Raw genomic sequence first — 5582 nt, 5'->3', positions numbered from 1 at the left:
ATGTCATAAACTCTTTCATCAGAGATCTATGGGTGGGCAAGTTTCCGAGGCACCCAAACAGATTGGAGCAGGGGCTGACACTGAGGAGAAGCTGCACAGGAGGTACTAGGGACCTTGCATCAGGGCCCAGAAATTCAACAGCATTGGAACAGAACAGAGAGATGGGCCAGGAAGATGGGGGGGGGGGCAAGTAGTCAACCACTTGATATGAATCAGTGCAGTAAAGTGGTGACCCTGCCCCTTGGGATATATCCATAGAGGCGTGGGGTCCAGACCAAGGGAGGTAAATCCAGTTGTCAGGAGACCATGCTTTAGGGTTGGATACATCTGCATTGGAAACTCCACCTAATGACAATAGGTGGATGCTACTCAATCTCTCTGAGTATCTTCTATAAAACTGAAGCTAGTAATGACATATAATTCACAGGTTTTGTGTGAGGACTAAATGAGATAATTCTCATAAAGTTCTTAGCAGAGTGTGTGGTTTACAGTAAGTCCTTGGTGATAGCTAAGGTAGTGGATGCTGTGGTGCACCACCCAAATCCCACTTCATGACTAAAGTACTTGCTTTCTACCTGCTGGGAATGATGCTTCTCAAGGGTCAACTTCCTTGAGTGTCTGCTCTGTCACCGTATCAGCTTTTGCAGGATTGCCTACAGGTAAGTAGAGCAATGTAGCCCCAGGTCACAGCCCCTCTGAGGGGAAGCCTCACCCAGTGACTGGTAGATGTTAGGGAGGGGAATAATGACAGTCCCTTCTCCACCATTCAGAAAGATAACTCCAAAGTTCCCCACCAGGTTGGGTGTGTCCTTGTCATGACTTCAGCAAAGCTCAACTTGTCCCTTTGCTCCATGCTGCTTCCTGTCCTTCTCTTGCCCAAGTCTTGAACCTGAGGGAACACTGAGCTCCACCTCAGAGTGTGTTTCCCAGGGAAGCCAACTAATAACAGCAAGAATAGTGCAAGGGGAGGATTTCCATGGTACAATGGAGGGAATCACTCTGTGATCTCATTCTTTTCAGCTCTACCCTCACTCGCCCCATTCCAGGCCCACGGGCCTCTTTGCTGTTCCTCATATACACCGAGCACCCTTCTCTTTACATTGTTTGAACATGCCGTCCTCCCTGCCTAGAACACACTCCTCTCAGACAAATGGCACACACCCTCAGTGAAAAGTTGCAGCACCGTCTCCACTATCTGGCACCTGCTGGCCTTTTTTATGCTTTATTTTTATCCATAGCACTTATTGATGTACTATGGAATACAACCCTTTATCTTGTGTATTGTCATTATCACCCAACTAAAATGTCAGCTCTGTGAGGGCAGGTAATTTCATCTGTTTTGGTCTGGCTTGTCTGTTTACCCAGCACCTTGATCAGTGCGTGGCATATAGTAGATTCTCAATAAATACTTATCGAATGAATAAATAGATGAATGACTATCCCATATGGGACCTGGAAGTGCCACCTAAACTGAATGTGAAAGTTTGATTGTGAGTTTTCTATCTTGGACTTTTGTGCACTTTAAGATTATAGGTTTTCTCCATGTAATTTATTTTATAGCCCCTCACAAGTCAATCAGAAACAAAGTTTTAAAAAAAATAACAAACTTTTTTTTTCTTTTACAAGTATGAGCATTTGAGGAATGTGGTGCAGGCAGAGGGCCCCCGGAGCCTGGTTCCTTGGCTCACGCATATATGTAAAATCCACTCATTAAATAGATTTTACAGTAAACATAAGTCTTTGCTTTTAAATCTTTTAGAGTAGCCCTTTTCAAAGGGGGCAAGCCTTTTATGTGATGGGTAGAATTCAAGCCTAGAGTCCTGTCTGAGTGGCCCACACATGAGAAAGGTTTGAGAAAGACAGTGTAGTGAATGTATTTTCAATAAAATTTCTGCAGTGGCCTGGAAGATAAGGTGGTATGTTCTGGTGAATACATGTGTCTGCCAAACAGAATTGATGCGAATCCCCAGACCTCAGTGATCTTGTTCCAGAGGGCTGGGGCATACCAAGTGTGCAGAATATCAACATTCCACCAAAGAGAACTGCCTTTTCCCTTTATCACTCAGGAGGCCCCTCAGATACTTCCAAGCCTCACAGTCACGTTGAGGATTCTTAATTCTCAGTGGTCTTGCGAGTTTGAGAAATGTAGGTATAACTGGCCTCTACTTGGGAACGTGTTCAGTGGTTTTTATAGTGAACTTATCAAATGAAAGTCAGTTCCTTGAGAATTTGTTTTCCATGTACCTTCTAACGTAGCAGCTCTCAGGGCATAAATGGATTGGAGGAAGCCCCCTTGAAAAGAGGAAAGTGGCCGAATTATCTGGGGACCTCTCTCAATGTAAATACTCTCACTCACCATTCAGCACAGAAATTCAGACCCTCCCATGGCTGATGACAAAGCAGGTACACTTCTACCTGCATCACCAATGAGAGCGCTGCTCAAGTACAAACCTTGGCCTCCACTTCCCACCCTCCATTTAAGGAGAGTCCAACAGTGGATAAGTGGGAGGTTGCAATCAGTCTGTCTGTTCTATGTACTTGCGGTATAACCTTAGAAAAAGAACTGAACATCTTTGAGCCTTAGTTTCCTTTTTTGAAAAATGGGGCTAATCATCCCTGCACTGAGTGCCTCTGCATATTTTCTACATGCAGGAAAGATGTCTGTTTGCCACAAAGCCACCTGCAAACAGTCTCATCTCTGCATGTGTCTGTGTAAGTATGCACATGCACACACCAAATGGAGTCACACATACTGCATTTCTGTCTGACCAAGAGAGATTTTCAGCACTTTGTGTCTCTCCACTGAGGTCTCACAGTTCCACACAGATACACTTCCTTCATATAGAGTGCCATCTCTGGTCAGACTCACATATGTCACCCCTGTGTTGGCACCATCTTCATGGCCACAGAACTTGACCCCTATGAGGAATAAGTATTACTTAAAAAATCAATAAGTACTCCAAAGGGCCTGCTGCCCTTTTCAGATAAAGGCTACCCTTTGATATATTCCAATAATGTTTCTGGATATTTATTGAGTTCTACTCTGACCTCCAGATCATTTTCAGTTTTGTGTGTCTGACCTGCTAGGAATGGCCATTTTGAGCTACAATTCAAGTTTCATTTTTCAGGGTGCTTCTCATCTTCCTACATTGTTGTTCAAGGCCAGAAAATGTGCATATCGGTAGAGACCGAGTTCAAATGCATACAATCACTCATGTATTTAATCATTCATTTGTTTATTTTGCAAATATGTGCTGAGGGCCTGCTAAGTGCCAAGCATTCCATTAGGCTGCAGGATACAAGTACAGTTTCTACCTTCAAGGAGCTTATAGTCTAAAGTGAAAAGAAAACTGAACACAGGAATACTTATTCCAATACTGTGACAATATCATGAACGGAGTGCCAGGACAGACAATGGAAGTAAAGGGTAGTCTACTGAGATAGGATAATAACAGGCAATGGCTCTACAGAGCAATCGTTTTACCCCAATCCAAAAGGATGAGGAGCCAGACATGAGGAGATGAGGAGACTAGAAGGAGAGCATTTCAGGAAGAGGAAAGAATAAGTAGAAAGGCCCTGAGGCAAGAAGATGTGAGGGGGAAAGAACAACCTTGTAGTGACCAGCTGGTTGGGCTGGCACCCTTGCCTTCCGAAGGGAACACAATTCCCCCTTTTCTTTCCTGGCACAAGATAGCAAGGAGCCTCTTGCCCGCCCTTGCTTCTCTGTGCTGAGATACCAGCTCTGGGATGGAAGTGGCTTCCTCGTTAGGCTGGAAAAAGCAGATGGATGTGGAATGGGTGTCATCAATGAAGGTACGTTTGAGGAAGTGCCATCTCATAAACCCCAGAACCTCTATGGTAATCACTTGAAGACTTCTGGGGTAGTAGAGAACAAAACAGACCCATTATGCTCACCCTGATAATTTGCCTACCATGGAAGCCCCTCTGAACACATGCCCTTTTCCTCACCCCAGGGCACAACTGAGACCATGTTAAGTATCTAAAGATTCACCTCAGTGCTAAAGGGCAATAAAATGTTAAGAAACACATGGAAACCAACTTGACAATAAACTATTTGTAAAAATAAATAAATAAATAAATAAGGAATTAAAAAAAAAAAAAAGAAACACAGAAAGTAACATGTAACCAGAAGTAACTTTGTCACTTTAGCATATGGTCTACCAGGGTGTCTCCCCTTCTAATAGCATCTACCTCCCTACACACAGGCTTTCTTTATCTCTTGCCACCAAAGAGGAGTAGAATCATAGAATCTTTGTCCAAACAGGGACTCTAATTTAAAGACTGAAAGAGCACTACTAATATTTAGACTGGAGCAGAATGTAAAAATTGCCTTGGCTAACCAGGACATAAAGTTACCTTTGCATGAGAGATGTGGGGGAGAGAGAGGCAGAAGCCCTTCCCAGACTTCCAAAGGCCTATTTCCTGTTCTTTTTGCAGGCATATGGTAGAATTGAATTTCCCTGATCCCTTGAGATGAGGTGTGACCAAGTGACCTGCTCCAGCTGATGGTTTAGGAACACAAGTGTGGTGTTTCACTTCTGAGCAGAAACATCAAAAACCTGTATATAGGGGCGCCTGGGTGGCTCAGTCGGTTAAGCGTCTGACTTCGGCTCAGGTCATGATCTCATGGTTCATGGGTTCCAGCCCCGTGTCAGGCTCTGTGCTGACAGCTAGCTCAGAGCCTGGAGCCTGCCTCAGATTCTGTGTCCCCCTCTCTCTCTGACCCTCCTCTGCTCACGCTCCCTCTCTCTCTCTCAGAAATAAATAAAACATTAAAAAAAAATAAAAATCCAGTATATAATAGGCCACATTTCCTTTTTTTTTTTTCTGCTTTGGGGATAGTGCAATCATGAGGACAGAGCCTCCCTCAGCCTGGGCTCTGAGAATGATATGGAGCTAACCACCAACTGATCTGCAATTGACATAAGTGACCAAGTGAGAAATAAATCTTTGTTGAGTTAAGCTCTGAGATTTTGTGATCGTTTCTTACTGCTGCATCACCCAACCCAACCTGACTGATTCTACTCCCAGGTTTCAGTTCCAGATCCCCATGATTGAGCACCTCTGTGCACAGATCCACCCTTCCCCTAGACCCTTGCCCACTGGTCTGTCTTCTGGGTTGCCCTGGAACTGCATTCCCCAAATAATGGCAGTGGCCTTCTCAACTAGCTGTCCCAAGCCCAAAAGAGAGCCCAGAGAAGAGCCATACTAAAGGATGGAGTCAGGAGCTTGTAAAGGTGTGGGCTTCGCAGTGAAATGAAGGGGGAAAATGATTGTTATGTGATTGAATTGTGTTCCAAAAAATTCATATGAATTCCCAACCACCAGACTCCAGAATGTGACCTTATTTGGAAATAAGGTTAATGCAGATGTCATTAGTTAAGATGAGGTCATGAGGGTGGGCCCTAATTTAATGTGACTGGTGTCCCTTCTCCAAAGAGGACCTCCAGATGGCCAACAGACACATGAAACGATGCTCAGCATCCCTCCTCATCAGGGAAATACAAATCAAAACCACACTGAGATACCACCTCACGCCAGTCAGAGTGGCTAAAATGAGC

The sequence above is a fragment of the Crocuta crocuta genome, unplaced genomic scaffold, assembly GCF_008692635.1.
Source record: "Crocuta crocuta isolate KB4526 unplaced genomic scaffold, BGI_CrCroc_1.0 scaffold1304, whole genome shotgun sequence".
Lineage (NCBI taxonomy): Eukaryota > Metazoa > Chordata > Mammalia > Carnivora > Hyaenidae > Crocuta > Crocuta crocuta.
Note: the sequence above shows the minus strand (reverse complement) of the source record.